Genomic DNA, 20,914 nt, shown 5'->3' on the forward strand with positions numbered 1-20,914 from the left:
TTACCTAGCCTTGCATTGTTTTAAATCAACATACAATGTTTGGGAAATTGAAAGTAATATGAAAAGAATTGAGGGATGGAAGAAAGAATGGTGAAAAATTGATGAAAAGTTCTCAAAATCGCTCTCAATTGCAACCCCAATTTGTCACAATTTTTGCCGAAATTGAAAATTTCTTTTTATATCACGATCACAGTGTCGCAACGCTGGCAAGAGCATTGTGACACTCTTGTAAAAACAGGCCTCAAGTGTCAGGGTGGAGGCGTGGCACTGGCGTGACGGTGTGTTGCGCGCACACGGATGCTGAATGTCCATTAATATTTGTAGCGTTGCGACGCTCTGGCCAATATTGCAACACTGCCATGGACTTGATACTACTGCTTTATAGCGTCACGCGGAAGTGTTGCAGGGGCATTGCAATGTTGTATTCATGTCTTGAAAGAGGTGCTTACTGCCTTTCAACGTCACGTGAGGGTCAAGGGAGGATTGTAATGCTACCTTTGATGGTAGTTTTGTAATTTTTCTAACTTCTTCCAACTTGATGCATCCAACTCCCAAATTTTCTCATTTTTGGCTTGTTTTGCTTCTGAATGAACTTTTAGCTCCTCAGGATCAACTTACCTACAAAATAGAAATTTTATACATAAGAAATACTCAATTATAGTGGAATTAAGGAGAGAATATTAACTCTTTTTGAGAGCTAATAAACACCCCCAACTTAACTCTTGATCATCCCGAGCAAGGCTACGACATATAATTATGCACTAAACAAGTTACTGTTCACTCTATTAAACGATTTCGAACTCAAGTCTTAACAGTCCTTCGAGCTATGCAAGTAATCATCTCATGAACCGAATTCAAGCACTTATTTGAAACTCATTGCAAAAGATTCTTTTGCAATCAAGAAGATGTATAAATGAAATGTTGACCTTGGAATTTTTAAAATCAAAGAAAGTCTAGAAAATTTTTATCCAAATCCCATTTCATCTTCCCTCTACTCTTGCTCAATTATCGGCTTAAGACATACCCTTCTTTCAAAATAGAGGGCAACACTTAGGTAAAGGTGCCTAAAACTCACACACACAACACTTAGAAGGCATTTCTTTTACCTAGAGGGCTAGTTTTCACACTTAAGCATCGAGAACCTAACCACTCTTTTCTCATGGGACCTTAACTTGACACGATAGAGGTAGCTCTTTTCACCTCCATCCATGCACACGTACACTTATTTTTCTTATTGCAGGCAAGTTAGCATTTGCCTCATTTTTTCTAGCAGTTTTTTTCTTTTTTTTTTCATCATCATTATTATTTTTCAATTACACACTAGGTCCGTTTCTTTCCTCATTGTCTAGCTCTTCTCTAAGGCACAAAATGTTACTCCTAAGTTAAAGGTAGGCCTTTCGAGATGACAACAAAAATATGAGAAGGATAATCCGTTTATAAGATTTTTAGGATTTTGAAAAAAAATTCAGCCTAGTTTCATTAGAATGAGTTTTCAAGAAAAGATTTTTAGAATGAGCTCAAAATTATGAAAGAATTTCTCTTATTGAAGGAATAAAACTCAATAAGTGTATAATTGACTTTCATGAAAAGGAAATTAAAAATTGAGCGAACAAATCCATTCATTAAACATCAAGCAATGAATCTATCATTATCGATAAAAAAGAATTTAGCAATTTTATCTCACTCTATATCAAGTATTAAGCAACACCAAAAATGGAGCATATATGAAAAAGACAAATAGGCATGCATCGCACACACCCCTAACTTTAGAAAAATAAATTGTCCTCGATGTATTGCAAAGTTAAAAATCATGCATAAGGACAAATAGAAGGAGGGAACAGAGAACTCCCCTAGATTTGGATGCGTGCATAGATTAGAGCATGTCGGTCTTCAAACAAAGAGTAAAAATTTCCTGTAATAAGAAAGAGAAGTTTCAAAATTCTTTCAGTTATTGCTTTTTTTTTTTTTAATGAAAGGACAAATAAGAAAGGGAAAATAAAACTGAAACATAAAGAAAAAGGAAATGAAAGCTGATAAATATGCCGCTTGGGTGCATCCAGGAAGCATAAATTTTTATCTTTGTTTGCTCGACGTTGGATGAATCAATGATGGAGTAAGCATTCAATTAGTGGAATCAAACAGAATTATTAAGCACTCTAATTCAATCAATTTTAGCAACTAAGAAAGCATGTTCATAAACTGAAAATAGGGTTTTGAAGAACTCTTCTTTACTATCCTCTAGGACCTTAGATTGGAAGGTGGATTCCAAAATGAGTAGAAATTTCGAGGGAATTATATGGAGAAAGACTGGTTTTCTTGAATGTTGAAGAACCCTAATTTAACTTCATTATTCAGCAAAAAATTCAGAATTTCCTCTCTCACCTCTCAGCACAAATTGAACCAGTTTTTGTTCAAGTTCTTCATGCAATCTAATTGCATCAAAACATGAAACCAAGGCTCAAATAATTGAGTGGAACTTGAGTGTCAAAAGTGCGAGAAACCCACTTATTTCATTTTACTATTTTTCCTAAAATGAATTTTAAAAAGCAATTTTCAATTTTCTTTTCGAGATCAAATTTCACAATGGAAAAACCAATATTTATATTAGGGATGATCATCGACCGGTTGGGGCCGGTTTTTCGACCAAACCGACCCCGAACCGATTAAAATCGGTTTGGAATATGTCCAAACCGGTCCCAGTAGACGACTGAACGAAAACACGACCGACCAACTAGGGTCGGTTTTTTCGGGTTAGGGTTATATATATTTTTTTAGTTTTTTTTTTTGTTGACTTTTTTTGGCTTTCTTTCTTCCTTTAAAAGAAATTAGATTTATTTATTAAAATTCTAAGAAAAATTGCTATTAGGTAGAAGTTATATTTAATTATAAATCATTATCGTTATAGATAGCAATTTTTAATTAAAAAAAATCAACTATTTATTAACTTCCTTATCAATCATGTTTAGTTTTTTCTTTTAATTTGTGATTATGAGTCATAATTCAAGATACTATTTCACATTTTATTATTTAATACTTATGGAATAGAGCTAGCCTAGAGGTATTAAAAATAAGATATTGATATTGACAACCTTTAATATTTAACAATTAACATGTCCATTGTTTGAGATTGTGTTATTGCTCACTTCGCTTAATTGCTTAAAGAACCTTTAATACATATTACATATATAATTGAAAACAAAACTAATATGAGAGTCGAGAGTGTACGTCACAAATAGAAATGTCAAATGACACATAGTCACACTCACATACAATACAATCAAACTAGAAATTACAACATAAAGTCAATTGTCAAATACAGCCCAATTACAATAAAACATAAAGTCAATTGTCAAATACAACCCAATTACAATAAAAAATAAAGTCAGTTGCCAAATAAAATCAAATGATAAATACTTAATCGTTAAGGGACAACTTTACAAAATCTGGAAGATCATGAATGTCTTTTTCATTGTCCATAACCACTATGAATCCTATATAATTAAGATTAAGAAGAGAAAGACAACCTCATTAAGATTTTAATCTAACAAGTTACAACTACAAAATACAAATAATGAATAAATACCTTCTTCAAATAATGAAGCTTCTTCCATGTCATGCTGAACTTCAAGATTTATTGGACCAGAATTTAGCCAATTTTGAGTACAAATGAGAGCCTCCACTATTTTTGGAGCTAGTGAACAACGTGATGAATCAACAACACGTCCTTCTGTACTAAAAGCCGACTCAGATGCTACAGTAGATACTAGAATTGCCAAAATATCTTTAGCCATACGATTAAGAACCTCAAACCAATGATTGTTCCTCTTCCACCATTGAAGTATGTCAAAATTACCTTCATTCTTAACATTCGCTTCCAACAAATAAATATCAATCTCTGATCCCTGTTCGAAAGGTGTAGTCTTATCGCCTTCAAAATCAAGATCAATTGTATCATAGAAAAGTCTTCACCCATCTTTTCAGTTGGATCACAATCAATCATAGTCTCTGAAGCTAAGATAATTGGTGTATTAGTAGTAGAACTCCCACTCCCACTCTCATTTCCACTATGAGTATGAGTAATACTGTACTCATGAAATAGATGTCTACGATATTGTTCCACTACATTTCCCAGAGAATTGGCAACCTGTGGTTGAAAAAAAAAATTTAAGGCAAAAAGATACAAACCTTAGCTTTTTTCGAGGATTTAGCATAATAGCAATATACAACAATATATTATTTTTTTCATTGTTCCCCCAATACTTCTCAAATTTGGCCTTCATGCTATTGGCCATTCCAACTAGCATTGCATTTGCACTACCAGCATTCAAACGTAACAATTATGAACCACTTTAATCTGATGAAAAACCATATTCGAAGTGGTGTACAAAGACCCTGAACTTTTCAATGTCACATCATAAAAGACCTTTAAAAACCTAATCAACATCTTAGCATTTGTCCAATCTTCCTTATTTGGTGACAAATCGTGTCTATAAGAAGTATCTTCATCTTCTAATCTATCAAAAGTCTTTTCAAACTTCACAGCTACCTCAAGCATCAAATATGTAGAGTTCCATCTAGTGGGAACATCAAGACACACATAACTCTTACAAGAAATTTTTTCAATTTCAATGCACTTTTTAAATTTCAAAAAACGCGCAGGAGAAGATCTTATAAACTGTACAGCATATCGAATCCTTTCAATGCAATCATTATATTCCTTAAAAGCATCACATACTATGAGATTTAATATATAAGCATAACAACGAACATGCAGAAATTCTCCACCAAACAATAATCCCTTATTGAATCTTTTCAAAAGATAAGTAATGGCAGTATCATTCGAACTTGCATTATCAACAGTCAAAATCATTACCCTTTCAATGCCCCAATCCTTCAAATTCTTTTCGATGGTTTTACCAATAGTATCACCTTTATGATTCTCAATTGGATAAAAACTAAGTATTCTTTTATGTAATCTCCAATCATAATCTATGAAATGGGCAATTAGTACCATGTAATTTATATTTTGTTCCGTGTCCAACAATCCATAGTGAGAGAAACTCTATACTTCTTGTTCACAAACATGTCTTTCAAATGCTTTTTCTCATTAACATATAACTTAAGCACATCTCTAGCCACAGTAAACTGAGACGGAACAACAAATCTAGGTTGACTTGCACATGTTAATCTATCGACAAATTTCTTAAATCCTTTACCCTCCACAAACTTGAATGCCAATTCGTCAATAATTACCGTTTCAACTAACGCTTCCCGACAACTCTCTAAACTATATGACTCACATACAAATTATGATGTATTATCCCCAACATTATCTTTGGCTTTAGTTTTGAAAGATAATATCATTTGGGTTAGATCTCTCTTTTTCTGGTAAAGGTATTTTTTTACAATTTTCCAAATGATTCTTCATAGTCCCAGTACCATTACGTTTGGAATGACATGCATAGATAACTCCACAATACTTACATTGAGCATGAGGGTCTTTAAGATCACCTTTTAGCCTCTCAAAATGATCCCAAACCATAGATTTTTTCACTACCTTCCTTCTTTTTGGTGGATTTGGAACATCTGATGTCTCATTTGCTGAATCAACATCAACGATATTTGTATTGACATCTGTTTTTTCTGCATCTCGTTCATTTTTTGAAGCATCAGTTGCAGTTCCATCAAACTTCATATCTGTTGAATCCATGTAGCTGAACCACAATATGACAGATGTCGTCAGTATCACACAATTCACAAAAACTCGAAGGATTTTAGCTTTACATAAACTCAGCAAGAATGTTAAGTCAGTCACTACCCACACATCCATAAATCAAAGTCAACTAATTTCCATTGTTTTCAAACTCCATATCCATTGTTTTCAAACTAATTTCCATTTACAATACATTACAATCAGTCAATCACTACCCGTCACAGCCATAAATCAAACTAATTTCCATTGAAAAGGCTAGAATCTACACTCTACAATGAATTAAAACGGCTGAAATAGAAGATATACGGACCTGGGCTGAAAATTGAAAGGAACGGTGGAACGAACTGTGAAAACGAACGAATTCAAAGGAACAGTGGCCTACGATGCGAAAGAAACGGATGCAGTTGAGAATTGACAAGAAGGAAGGAAGCGGAAGGAAGTGGAAGGAAGCAGAAGGAATAGCGGCCTGCGGTTGAAAATCGAAAGGAACGGTGAAACGACAACCTGGGGTGCGAAATGATGTGGAATGAACCATAGTGGAACGAACGAAGCAGAAGGAACAACGGAATGAACTACTAAGACGAACAGTGGAACGAAGTTACGAACTACGAAGATGAATGAAGCGGAAGGAACAACAGAAGACAATTAGACAGAAGATGATTGAAGACGAACGATGTGGAACCAACGAAGATGAACAAAAACAGCAGAAGAAAATTAGAAGGAACGACGACCTAGGGTGCGGAAGAAAAGCTGACTCAAAATCAAAAGGAACAAATCCCTAACTCGTGCAGGTGTACCGTGCGGATCGAAAGAATGAAGAAGTATTATATTTTATATAATTTTTTTAATATTTTGGTTAGGTCGGGTCTCAACCTGACCCCTTGTGCGCTCGACCGACTACTTATTTGGTTCGAAAAATTCAAACCGACCCCCAATCTTTATGTTCAGATATTCGATCGACCGACCCTATTTCGGCCAATTTAGATTTGTCGTTCGGTTTTTCGATCTAACATGCTTACCCCTGTTAACTTTAGGGCTTCAATCAAACCAAGTATTTTGATGATAACAAACTCAGATTTTTTGTACTAACATTTTCAGTGTTTCAGAGTCATCTGGTAGAGCTTGGAAAGACGATTGCAACGCAATTTGAATCGCTCAAATCGGAGTTCAAACGAGAAAGTTATAAGCAAAAGAAGATTGGAGAGGAAATCTAACGTGGCAGTGACACGTGGCACCTTGCCGACGTGGCACACAAATGGCCAATATTGATGATGTGGCAGCTGACGTGGCGACCGTGGACGAATAAGATAATGACAAGTGGCGGTCACCCAGCTTCACGCGCGTGCACCGCACGTGCCTGCGGTTTGTTCACAGAATGCGACGCATGACGCTCAATCTCCTCCCTTGTGCGCGTGGTGTTCATATCATCCGGCTATTCTTTATTTTCATTTTTATTTTCTTATTTTCCTTTAATTTCCTGATCTAATTTTCTCCAAATTCTCATCAAATTTCAGCCTTTTCAAATTTGATTTCCTTCCTAAATTTTCATCCTTCAAATCCTTTTTATTCTCTAAATCTCAATAATTCCAATCTTTCAAAATTCATTTTCAAATCCTTTCCTTTTTTATTTTTATTCAATCTCCACCCTTCATTTGCAATCATATCCAATGGCCAAAATTTATCCCCTTCGCCTATAAATTCGACTTGATTTTACTCTTCATAGACACACACCAAAAGCTATCAAGTCTTAAGCTCTCAATTCTCTCTACTCTTAAATTCTTGTCCTCCTTGCTCCTAAATTGACCCAGAGTTATTTTTGTGAGTTTTTTTTCTGAGTGCTCAACTTGTGTATTAGCCTTCAAGAGGTAATATTGTAAGGTTTTCTTTTAATTTTTGGGAATTGTATTAAGGTGTGGGTACACCTTGGGTTGTAAGAAAAAGAAATTGGTTTGATCCTGAACCCGTAAAAAGAATCTTGGGTTTCTCTTTAGCCTAGAAAAAAGAGGGTCGTGTGTCGGTTTGGTTCTCACCTGCAAGAGGATCTCTTAGTGAAATACCTAAGAAGAAGTCTTGGAGAGTGGAGTAAGCAATTTGTCGAACCATTATAATTCCCGGTGTTTTCTCTTCCTCTCTCTCTTTTATTTCTTATTTTCAATTTTTTTGTTTCTTGTCTTAGTTATTTTTTTAATCTTTCCAAATTGCATGATTTAATTTTTAGTGTGTTATTTAAATTTATCCTTGATTAAATTGTCTTTAAATTTGAAGTTATCATAGCTTGCATGATTTAAGTTTTGTCTTGCATAAATTTTCTTTAATCAAATTAGTGGGTTAACTTTAATGAGCATTGTTTGGAGATAAAATTATTTAAAAAAAAAAAAAATTGGTAGTCAACCCTATTCACCCCCCTCTAGTGTTGCCTTTAATCCTACAACCCCTAGTTGAGAACAAATAAAAAATGATGTGTTTTAAAAGTTGGGGGTAGGGTGTTTTGGATTTTTAGGATTTTTAAGCTGATTTTTTTGGGCTCCTTGAGCACTGTGCTCGGAATTTGTTTGCTTGATTGTAGTTTGTCTTGCTGTTTTGTTCCTTGCGATGACTAATCTATGATGCACTCGTATGAATCGTTTTTGTATGAGAATAGGCCAGATAAAAGGATTCATAATTTTCATGATGTTTTTGAAAATTCTACTTAATTTTTTTTATTACATCTCCATACCCTTTGCATATCTATCTTGACTCTATTGCTTGCTTAGAATTGAATTATGGGACCATAAGTTTGTTGTCACTTCGAAAGGCCTCGATGATAGATATCAGTCTTTCCACAGTTCAATTTAGTAATGCACGCTTTGAGATGAAGTCAATTGTTATCACTGTCACCTAATATATATATTTAGAAAAAATCATATATGCATGTATAGGGTCTACTCCCCTTATTCAAGGGTATGATTAACCTAGAGCAACCATGACACTCATAGTTTCCCTCTGAGCTAAAGTATCCCAGAGGAATGCATAAGCTTAGGCATTTTTGAAGGGAAATTGACCTGTAGTTGGATGACTCGCATGAAACCTGTGTGGGCAAGCCAAAATGAAAGTCGATTTCCTATATTAAGTTTCGCCTTTGTTTGAAAACAAAAAGAAAAAGAAAAAAGAAGAAGAAAAACATGTAGTAAGGGCAATGTAGGGGAAAAACAAATGGAAGATTCTCTCTACTCTCACCGATCTAATTTGATGTCATTACCACTTTGAATTTAGAAAAACTAATTATGGATCCTTTGAGCCAATGTAGGGGAAAAACAAATGGAAGATTCATAAGGCCATTATGGGCTTGCTCTTGTTCAAAAATAACTTTGTGCTTGAATATGCATAACAAATCTTAAAACGAATTTTCAAACCGTTCTTGAAATGATAGAATGCTTTTTTTATTACCTAATCGATTGTGAATTTGATTCTAGTTGACTGTTGAGGCATGAGTAAGGAATATTCTAGTTTGACAAACAGATTATTTTTGCATGATTACTTGTTTTACCTTGCTCGAGGACGATCAAGAGCTATGTTAAGGGTGTTTGATAGCATCGAAAATGTGCTATCTTCCTCTACTTAAATCGGGGTTGTTAAGCTACTTAATATATTTAAATTGATTGTTTTGTAGGACTCGAGTGTACAAGCAGTTGAATGAAGCGTTCAGGACAAAAAGACATTAAGATGGCCAAGATAGGAGCCAAATTGAACTAATGAAGAAAGAAGACCAACACATTGAAGTATTCTGCCTTACCAAACATCACAACGCTCCTCCAAAGCATAAGCCCAATGCTCACTCGACGCTTGAAGGTGGTAGGCTTGAGTGTAGGCTAGCATTGCAATGCTCCAAAGATGGAATAACGCCACCATCGCAACGCTACTACAACGCTTAACTCCAACGCTGTGCGGCGGAATGGTAGCATTGCAACTCCCACCTCCGCGTGCACGCAACCAAATGTTAGGGACAGCGTTATGACACCTCCTTAATGCTCAGCAAAAACACGTCAGAGGCACTCAAGGCACACTCAAATAGACGGTCGCCCTTCTGTTCCTCTCGATTTCTTCCTCTGTTTTTACCAGAATTCTGAATCTTCTTCCCCTTTGAGCATTGTATTGGATTCGAAGATGATTTATGGCTAAAGGGTAAGAATTTAGCTTGGGTTTGTAGTTTACTTTCATTCCAATTCGTTCTTAAGACTATGTTATGTAATTCTGTGAGACTGTTCTAAATTTTATGAAAATTTATCTCGTGTTTATTATTCAATTATCTTGTATAGGATAATCTGAAAAATTGGCTATGCATGTATAATTTATTACTTTGATTGACCCTAATTTGTAATTGTTAGGTAGTCGTCATCTAGAGGCAAGAGTTAAGTAAGTTTGTGAAGTTAAATTGGGATTCCATTTAATAAGCATTACTTTCTAACTTAGATGATTCTCGCTCAAATAATTGGTTAGACGATGGAAATCAATTGTTTGGCTTAGTTTTGCCTTAGATCTTAATGCATGTTGATTGATTGATTAGTTGAGGATTCTCGCTTTTCTTTTAATTAACTTGATTTTATGGACTACCGGTTAGGATTCTAAATGAGTAGGCTAAGTTGTAATTTGAATTTCTCACATATCTCTTGAAAAGTCTATGATTGAGTTGAAAAGGAATGAAATAAACCTAAACTACCCAAGCTACGTATTTTATTCAATTGACATTTTTACACATTCTTTCTCATTGTGCAATTTGATTTTCGTGCAATTTCAATTTGAAATTTTCACAAATCCCCCCCTTGGTTACTTTCTACGAGTTTCAATTTTTGAGGAAACCAATTCAGCTGTCTGTGGTTAGACCCTGGACTTGTCGCTTGTACTATTAATTAGTATAAGTAGTTCGTTCAGTGTTTATAAATATTATTTGTGTAGCGTAGGTTTATGGGCGGTGGTGTTACCAGCAACCTACCAATTAGATAAACCAATCTTAGTCTACATTTATACTTGCATTTCAATTTCATGCACATTTATCATTCTATCCACAAAAAGCCCCCCAATATATCGCTCTAGTTAGGAAATTAGCTTAATGAAAAACTAATAGTCTCCCTGTGGATCGACTTGGATTTACCACTATTGCTACATCTTTGTAGTAATAGGAGTGAGATTCAAAATTATAAATATTATTTGGTCTTAGAGGAATGGTTTGCAACACACCTATTCTCTAACCGATCAAATTGGCGTCGTTGCCAAAGAGGTGCCAGTTTTTCATTTATTTAAGTTTCTACTTAGAGATTTCTTTTGCATTGATTTGTTTTTCCTTTTTGTATTAGTGTTCTAAGCATGGCAGGATATCTTCAATGAGGATGGGAACAATCTAGTGAACCATCTCAATGAAATAACGAGGTTATTGCCCTTTAGGGTCAACTTTTTTAGTTAACTTCATTGGTTAGTCAAATGGTTTCAGGGGGATCACAACAAGTGCAAGAATGTATGATTCGCCATCCTAAGCAAGCATGTCCAAGTTTGCAGAGGAGCCCGATGCCAAGAGACTACTCCTTAGGAGGGCCCCCTAATCATATGGATGATGATTTTTGTCGACCTAGATGGGAGAAGTCTGATTGTTATGGAAAGCTTGGATAGGATCAGTGCCACTATGATTCATACCCTATCACATCCAACATATCGATGCAAGCTCACTCTACTAACTCAGGTATGCCATTAGAGGAAATTATGAATCAAATTGCTAATAACGATCTTCTTTTTTAACAGGAGATCTGAGACCTCCAGTAGAAAAGTTTGTCCCCAAACTGAGACTAGAGCTGACCTTCAAAGTTCGAGAGACCTTGTCATTGCTAATTCAGTTGAGAAAAGATCAAAATCTCTACTACTCACATCCTCTTACATTACTAAGGCTTGCGACAATGAGGTAATCTATATTGATACCGAGGAGGAGTTAGAAGATGGCATGCCATGTCCTGAGCCAGTCATTGAGGTAGAATAAGAATTTGAGCCTACATTTGTCAGTACCCAGGTGATAAAGTTAGAGGTTGAAAGACCTCGACCTATTTTACCCACTGGTATATCTTTATTTTTTAGTTTTCTTCTCCTTGTTCTCAAGAGTCTGTTGCGTCTTTTATTTCTTTAGAATCTTTAGGGTCATTTAAGTCTTTTAGTTCTTTTTTTCTTCACCTTTTTTGTCTACTATCAAAAATACCAAATTCAACATGTTTGGTTCTCTTCAAAAGAATAGAAGCCTTACAGCTTTTCCAGGTTATATCGACTTATCCAAGAAAGGATCAGAGAAATACAAGAATTTCTTTATACCTTAATAGAGGACGGGTCATGTCGAGCAACCGAAGTTAAAAATTTGCGCTTCCTGGAGGAGCCATGCATTAAATTTTTATTTTCTTTTTTCTTCTTTTTTTTTCTTAGTTAACTTTTTGTTTTTATTTTGTAGGTTTCTTTCCTTTCCCATAAAGAAGAAAGAAGATCAAATCAAGTTACACGCCCTCTTACCACCATCCCGTGCACATAAACGTCTTCAGGAGAGTATTTCTGTTCCCTTGATTCTTTTATTTCGTAGAGCATAGATTAGAGATACATTGAGGATAATGTATCAATTTAAGTTAGGGGTGGGGTACCTATGGGGTAGTTTATAATAGTTTAGGATCCTTGAGCATTGTGCTCTAACTATGTTTGTGCTTAAATGTTTGCTTGCTTTTTTCCTTGGTTGTTATGATGAATAGTTGATAACACACTCTCTCTATGATTAAATTTATATGATATAATGTCTGAAGAGCATGATCATGATTTTTAGCCCATTTTTTTTATTAAAAAAAATCTTATTTCTCATGCATCTTTAAGTCATTTTTCTTATGAACTTAGGCCTTGCATACCTAGAATTATATTATTTGGTTTAGATTTCTGTTGTCACCTCGAAAGGCCCACTTTGGTTTTAGAGTAACCCTACTTGTTTTAGAGAAAAAGTAGATAAAGTGGATTAAAAAGGGTCTAGTGTCTAATAAAATTTAAAAATGAAAAACCGAAGCAAAATAGTTACTATAAAAAAGGTAATTTAAAGTAAAAAAAAAAAAAAAAAAAAAAACTATGCTAGCTTGCTAATAAAAAGAAAAGTGTGTGTATGTGCATGCATGGATAGGGGTGAAAAGAGTTACCTTTGTCATGTCAAGTTAGGGCCTCGCAAGAAAATGGTGGATAGGTTCCCTTCGGTTGAGTATGAAAGCTAGCCCTCTAGGTAAAACAAACACCCTCTATATTTTGTGTGTGTGAGTTAGGCACCCTTGTCTTTGTGTTGCCCTTTTATTGCAAGTTTGATATGTCTAAAGGCAATAACCAAGCACAGTAGGGTAAAACGGATTGAGAACCTTATAAGACCTTTTCGAGTTATCCAAGCTTAACTAGAAAGACTCTAGGCTCATTTATGCATGAATAAATGTAGAATCATTTTTAAAAATGTTCTTCATGATTGATTGTAATTGAATCTCATTCTTGATTACAAATTTCATCCTAATTGACTGTTGAGACTAGAGCAACAACCTTGCATCTTCAACAAGCATATTTGTGTAAGAATATGTTTTTATTTGAATGTATGTTTCTACCTTGCTCCAGACGAACAAGAATTAAGTTGGGAGTGTCTGATAGAGCTATAAAAGTACTATTTCCCTAGGCTTAGTTGAGGCTTGTTAATGAATTTTACATGTTAATTATGCTATTTTGTAGGTATTGAGCACCAAAGAGGTAGCATCAACAATTTGGAGTCAATTGGGGTTAATTTGAAGCAAATTGGATTTAAAATGAGCATTCGAGCTTCAAAAAAGGAAAATTATCAAAATGCCCCTATGTACAGTGTCTAAACCCTTGCACAATGCTGATGTGCTACATTGATAGGTAGAACACTCAAAACGCATGGCAGCATCGCAATGTTACCATGGACTTTGACGCAATTCTCCTAAAACGTGCGCGCCTGCCCAATTCGCCGTAGAGTCAAAATGTTGGCATTACCCTTGGCTTATGCTCGAGGTCTGATTGCGGCTAGAGCGTTGCAATGCTCTTATCAGTGTCGCGACGTTGTGTCCTTGAGTATAAATAGTTTCTTCAATTTTTAGGGTTTTTAAAGGGACGTAGATTTTGACAAAGGCCGAAGAAAGGCTAGTTTTCTTCCCCTTCCTTTATCTTTTCAACATCATTAAGTTAGAATTTCAATTTCTTTTGGATTGTAAGTCATGGATTGGATTTTCCTCTTTGATTTGTCTATGAACTAATGAGTAATTTTTTTTATCTAGTTTTTGGAGCAAGAATTCTTTGTTAATTACTTGAGATTTCTGTTTCTTGAATTTTATGCATTCAAAATTTATGTTTTCTTTGAATCAATTTTAATTTCTATAATTATGTTTGCGTTTTTGACTTTTCACCCATAAGCATGCATCACTATTGATTCTTAGTTATATTACGTTCTTTTAGAATGTCTAGCTAAAATCAAATAAGTAGCAATAATTAATTGTGCATTTGATGGATATTCCTAGGATGCATGAATTGCTAGGTTCAAAGATAAATTTGGTTAATTAATTAGGCTATTCAATTGATTAATCAACATAATAGAATCCTAAAATGTAATGCGCATGTTGTTAGTTCTATATGGACACTATCGAACCCAATAGAATTTAGAAGCATGTATATTAATTAGGGAATGACTTTCCAAGCTTAATTAATGCTTAGGATGCTTTCTTAGTTCGATCCTTCCTAGTTGTCCGCCTTTGTAGAGGCTAGATTGGTCAAATCAAACAAGTTGTTGTGTATGCATAAATCGAATGTATATTTAATTTATGGAAGTCAATGATCGAAATTGCATTGAATGTCTCTCTTGCTCTAGAAATTAGATAAATCAATCCTAGTTTACATTTCTCTGCATTTATTTCTCACATTTATATTTTATCCACAAATTCCCTCCCCTCCCACCCTCCCCCCCCCCCCTACAATTTACTGCTTTAGTTAGGAAGTTAGCTTAATGAAAAATTAATAGCCTTTCTGTAGGTCTACTCGGACTCACCACTATTGCTACTTCTTTATAGTAACAAGAGTGAGATTTAGAATTATAAATTTTATTTAGTCTTAGGGGAGTGGTTTGCGACACCCATTCTTCTACCGATCAGCAACATGCTCATGAAAAACTTTAGGTGACAAACCTTTAGTTAATGGATCTACCAGCATATAGTTTATTCCTATGTGTTCTATTGAAATTTGACTATTTTGAACTCTTTCTTTCACAATAGAAACTTCACGTCTACATGTTTTGACTTCGTATTGCTTCTGTTGTTTTTGGAATATATCACTGCTGACTTATTATCACAAAATAATTTTAGTGGTCTTTCTATGTCAACCATTATCCGTAGTTTAGTAATAAAATTTCGCAACCATATTTCATAAATGTACACCTCATAACTGAAGGATCTCTTAACGAAGAGTTCCATGAGCACGTTTGGATCGCTCTGATCTCACAGTGACCAAAATACAACAATATACATTCATACGTACAGTTATGCAAACAATTCTTAATTAACGACATGCTCTGAACAACAAAATAACAAGGGAAATAGTTGCCATACCAGTTGAAGACAATCTTCAAACTTCAGAACTCAACGTAGCGAAACCCTCCACGCGATCTACCAACACCCAACAACAGCGTCAATTACAGCAGCACGAACAACTGTGGGGACGACACCATTAGAATAGAGCGTCGGGTATTATTAGAGTAAGAACCCAAAGCGTGGTCTTTGGTGAACTTGGTAGATGAAGGAGGAATACCAGATCGTGTAGGCGATAAGCAAGTGGGAGGGAAAAAGGGCGCTATAGCATAGCAAAATTCTTATCATTTAGGAGAAGCTACATGATCATGTAGATTTTACTGAACGATCACTTAGAAAAAGGTATACGATCGTTTAGCAAAATTGGCACACTATACGATCGTTTAGAGAAGCTATGCGATCGTGTAAGAACTAGTGTGCGATTGTTTAGGCGCGAGGTGGACGATCGTTTAGGTGGAGAAGAACTATCGTATAGGCTCTCAATTCTTTAAGCAATTGTTTTCAATTTACCAACGTGCGCTCTCTCTATTTCTTTTGGACGACGATTCAAAATGAAACAATTTCATTTTTATTTCATCGGTTATAATAACTGACTCATTCCCACTAACCCACGTCCAGACATAATTTTTGGCTTAATTATCATATAATTAACCAATTAATTAATAATAAATATAATCATATTATATTTTTACCCTATAGTTTGATATCACATATCTACTATAGTATTTTCTCCTTTACTTGATATAAATCATATTTATATCTAATTTCTTCTAAAATAATGTATCTCATACATTTAGCCAATTATATCATATACAGATTAACCAGTCCAATTATTCACATATAATGAACTCCTACTTGTCCAATTTTGAAATATTTTTAAATTAACCAACATGGTTCTCGACTTTATTCAAGGCTAACCCAGGGGACTATGGCTCGAAGCTCAACGGTCCGTGAATATGACTAAACTCTTTAGCCACGAGATCCACATCCATTAACTGTCAGGCATTCCACTAAAACCAACAGCAAACTCCTTCTTACCACAGATATATTTCTATGTACATCTGATATAACTAATCATGAGTACGATGACCTTCACAATGCTCTGTAAGTACATCTGGGCCAATTTGCGTTTTGCCCCCTATAGTTACATCTCACTCTTTAAGTACCACTGATTCCTCTAAATAAACAATACAACATAGTCAACTATGTGTGAACCCTCTCGGGCCAAGAGAAGGTGTGGTTGCGCACATCATTCAAGCCTGGAATCAGTCCTTAAAGGGAGCTATCTATACTACTTACCTCCTACTTTGGGGAAGGAGTGAATTCCATCTTGTGTAGCTGAGTTCCCAGCTTCCACGTTAGACGAATCCCCCAAAATTGTAGGTTTGAATCGCGACCTGGCCACTCGCACCCATACAAATCAAGAACCACCCTCAATTGCAGGAAGTTCTCAAACTCACTTAGGATTGAGGCCATATTACCTATGGTCATCCTAGTAAAGTGAAGTCTCTGTCATGAACGGTGTTATATAATGAGACGTTAACACTTCATGGTCAGGTCTTATACAAACTCTTTGTATAGGACGCCCCGCTCGCATGTCCCTTAATAGTGAATGATCAGGATCAGACCATCTGTGACAAGTCACAACACTTGTGACCATATCACATATCTACTATAGTATTTTCTCCTTTACTTGATATAAATCATATTTATATCTAATTTCTTCTAAAATATGTATCTCATTACATTTAGCCAATTATATCATATATATAAATTAACTACAGTCCATTTATATATATTAATCGACAACTTTCTCTTGTCAATTTGACATTTCAAATTAACCCAAACAAACTGGTTTCTCGGAGCTTTAATCAAGCTACTGCGTGCTAGACCCACGGGGACCCTGTGGCTTGCTGGGCATTCGAACTCCAGTTTTTTTTTGAATTGCGAATTTCAAAGCTCGCCAAGTATGGGCCGTGAGATGCCTTGAACACCTGATAAACATTCAATAATTTTGGGGAGTAGAGTACCGTTGGTGCTTTACGGAATCCTAGTCCTCTCCATAATTGAAGTCGGTGTGAGGTCCTTTGATTATTGAGATTTGGGCCATGCGATGGTCAGGGTCGCCGCGATCGTCAAAAACCTGAATACGTAAATCCTCAGTTTAAGCCAACATGATTTGGTGAGAAGTCGGGATTCGGTCTGACTTTCAATAAAATGATTTGGAAGCTGTAAGAACTCCAGCTATCAAAATTCAAAATAGACCAAGATGGAGCAATCAATCGCAAGCCTCAGACCAGGCTTACCCCCATCATGTAACAAGTTTAGTAGATGTATTTTTCTCACTCAGACCACACAAACCCAGCATCCGTTAGCTCTCAGGCTATTTCTTACTAAAGACTAACAGCTAAACTCTTCTACCAACAGATATTATTCCTGTGTCCACATGCGAATAAATAATCATGAGTATGATGACCCTTCACAAATCTCATAAGTACAAAAAAAAACAATACAAAGCTGGGCCAATTAAACCGTTTTAATCCTGTAGTTATAAATCTCACTCCTTTAATTACACTGTGATTCCTCTTATGAACAATACAACACATAGTCCAACTATGTGTGAAATCTTCTCAGGCCAGAGAAGATGTGGTGGGTGCCACAACTCGTCAATTCCCTGGAACCTCAGCCTTTAGGGAGTTATCCTATCTACTTACCCTGCCTCGGGGAAGGAGTGAATTCCATCTTGTGTAGCTGAGTTCTTAGCTTCCAAATCAGACGAATCCTCAAAATGGTAGGTTTGAATCGGCGACCTGACCACTCGCACCCATATAAATCAAAGGACCACCCTCAATGGAAGGAGTTCCCAACTCACTCAAAATTGAGGTTATGTTACCTATGGTCATCCTAGTGAAGTGAAATCTCTGTCATGAACAGTGTTATATAAGGAGGCGTTAACACTTCATGGTCAGGTCTTATACAAACTCTTTGTATAGGACGCCCTCGCTCGCATGTCCCCAACACGAATGATCAGGATCAGACCATCTGTGACAAGTCACAACACTTATGACCATTCCACAAAGCGGGCCGTATCCGTAACGTTACCAGGATAAGGTTTTCCTCCTATATCTATATACTACAGACCATTTTGGTCATCACTCAAGACATGATCCACTTGTATGTCATCACATACATGCTTGAATCACATAAAGATAACCAGGAATTTTAAGTTATTGGTTTGTGGTAAAGCAAATAAAACAAGCAACTGAACAAATACAAGATGTGAAGTAAATATCATATATTAACAGCACAAGCATTCGTACAAACTGTTTACAAACTGCAGGACACGAGACTTTAGGCATTAACCCCAACAATAACATGCTATAATTTTTGCAATCATGATAGAAAAAAGCCATAAGTGTTTGTGTAACACTTTGTCCGGATACAATTCCTCCATCTAACATAAAGATATAGCCTGAAGCAGATTGCAAATGTCTGGGCATCCAATATAATCAGAATCAAAATACCCAATGATCTCTAAAACTTCTTATCTTTAATAAGTTAACATATAATCTTTTGTTCTTTGCAAATACCTCATAACCCGTTTGGCTGCTTTCCAATGATCTATCCCCCGGTTGAACACAATATCTGGACACATATATGTTGAGTGTACATTAGACTTGCAACAGCTAATGCATAAGGAACATTCTACATCTCCTTAGTCTTGAGTTTAGCCTTGATGTATTGACATAAATGAAATTTATCACCTTTAGTGACATGGGTATCTCTTGGTGCAAAAGCTTTCACGCCAAATTTACTCAAAATCTTTTCAATGTAGTTCTTTTGTGACAATCTCAAAATACCTTGTGAATGATCTCGTAGTATTTCAATTCCTAATACAAAATAAGCATCACAAGATCCTTTATCTCAAAATTCTTTTTGAGAAACCTCTTAGTGTCATACAATAAACCTACATCGTTACTTGCTATGAGTATGTCATCAACATATAACACCAGAGAGATAGATTTACTCTCACTAAACTTATGATATACACAATCTTCCACTATATTCACCTCAAAATCAAATGAGGTAATTACTTCATAGAATTTGTGATACCATATAAATCGTCTCATCAATGTTTCCATTGAGAAACATAGTTTTTACATCCATCTGGTGTAGCTTTAAATCAAAGTGAGCTACTAGTGCAATGATTTCCGTATAAGAATCTTTGAATGAAACCAAAGAGAAAGATCTTTGTAATTAATACCTTCCTTTTGAGTAAAATCCTTTGCAAAAAGACGAGCTTTATATCTTTTGATTTTTCCTTGCGAAACCCTTTTGGTTTTAAATATCCATTTACAACTTATGGGTTTCACTCCTGATGGCAATTCGAAAAGTTCCCAAACATCATTGTCTTTCTTGGATTTTATTTCTTCTTTCATAGCATTTATCCACTTTTGAGAGTTAGAACTTTGTAAAGCTTGTTGGAACTTGATTGAATCATCTTTCACCACATTCACATCATCCTGATGTTCTTAAAGAAATACAATATAATCATTTGAAATTGTACTTCTTTCTCTAGTGGATCTCCTTAGTGAAACTTCTTGAAGTTGTTGAGTCTGAACTTCAGGTTCAACAACGGAGACTTCAATGTTATCTTGTTCTATAATTTGTTCAACACTGAAGTCAGGAATTGGAGCCTGAATGTCATCTATAACCACATTAGGAAAAGAAACTATTTCCTCTTCAAAGACAACTTTCCTTATGTTATCTTCCCCCTCCCCCCTCCCCAAACATAATATCCTCAAGAAATCTAGCATTTTTCATCTCAAACAATGATCTAGAAGTGGGATCATAAACTTGAAATCCTGAGATCATTGAGAATAGCCAACAAAATAGCAACTAATAGTTCTTGTGTTCAATTTTCTTTCATTAAGCTCGTATGACCTAGACTCACCTAGACAACCCCAGATGTGAAGATGCCTAATACTAGGCTTCTTTCCTGTCCACAGCTCTAAGTACCCTATTGAGGATATATATTGCAGTCTTTAGTGTCTCATCCCAAAGAGATTCTGGTAAAGAAGAATGACTAATTATACTTCTTCCCATATCCTTAAGTGTTCCATTTTGCCTTTCCACCACACCATTTATGTTTAGCTTCCCTAACATAGTGTATTGTAGGACGATTCCACATTCCTCTAGGTATTTAGCAAAAGACCTTAGACGTTAATCATCTAATTCATCATATCTATCGTATTATTCACCACCACGATTAGACTTGACAACCTTAATTTTCTTTCCAAATTGAAGTTCAACTTCAGCTTTGAAAGGCTTGAAAACTTCCAAAGATTGAGACTTCTTATGAATTAAATATAGGTACTCATATCTTGAATAGTCGATGAATGGTGGACTGACGAAGAATGACAACTTCTAAAGTATATATAAATATAACCTAGCATCCACGAGAAAAACCCACCAGGAATTTAGTCAATCTTACTAGTATATTTAATACATTGGTTAAAATATTTGCAAACATCTATGACAAATGTTCTAACATATAATTAAAGTAATCATAATCTAAAGTATGGTATATATGAGATAA

The 20,914-nt window shown here is 35.4% G+C and overlaps 1 long non-coding RNA gene across 1 annotated transcript in view; it reads right to left on the reverse strand.

The window, feature by feature from the left end:
- LOC120086755 overlaps nucleotides 1-20,914 on the reverse strand; it is a 24,660-nt gene continuing 3,746 nt past the window's right edge. Inside the window, exon 3 of the long non-coding RNA XR_005484317.1 lies at nucleotides 1-1,912. This is a non-coding gene — a long non-coding RNA (uncharacterized LOC120086755). The remainder of the gene's footprint in view (nucleotides 1,913-20,914) is intronic.

The sequence above is a fragment of the Benincasa hispida genome, chromosome 1 (genome assembly GCF_009727055.1).
Source record: "Benincasa hispida cultivar B227 chromosome 1, ASM972705v1, whole genome shotgun sequence".
Classification (NCBI taxonomy): Eukaryota; Viridiplantae; Streptophyta; class Magnoliopsida; order Cucurbitales; family Cucurbitaceae; genus Benincasa; species Benincasa hispida.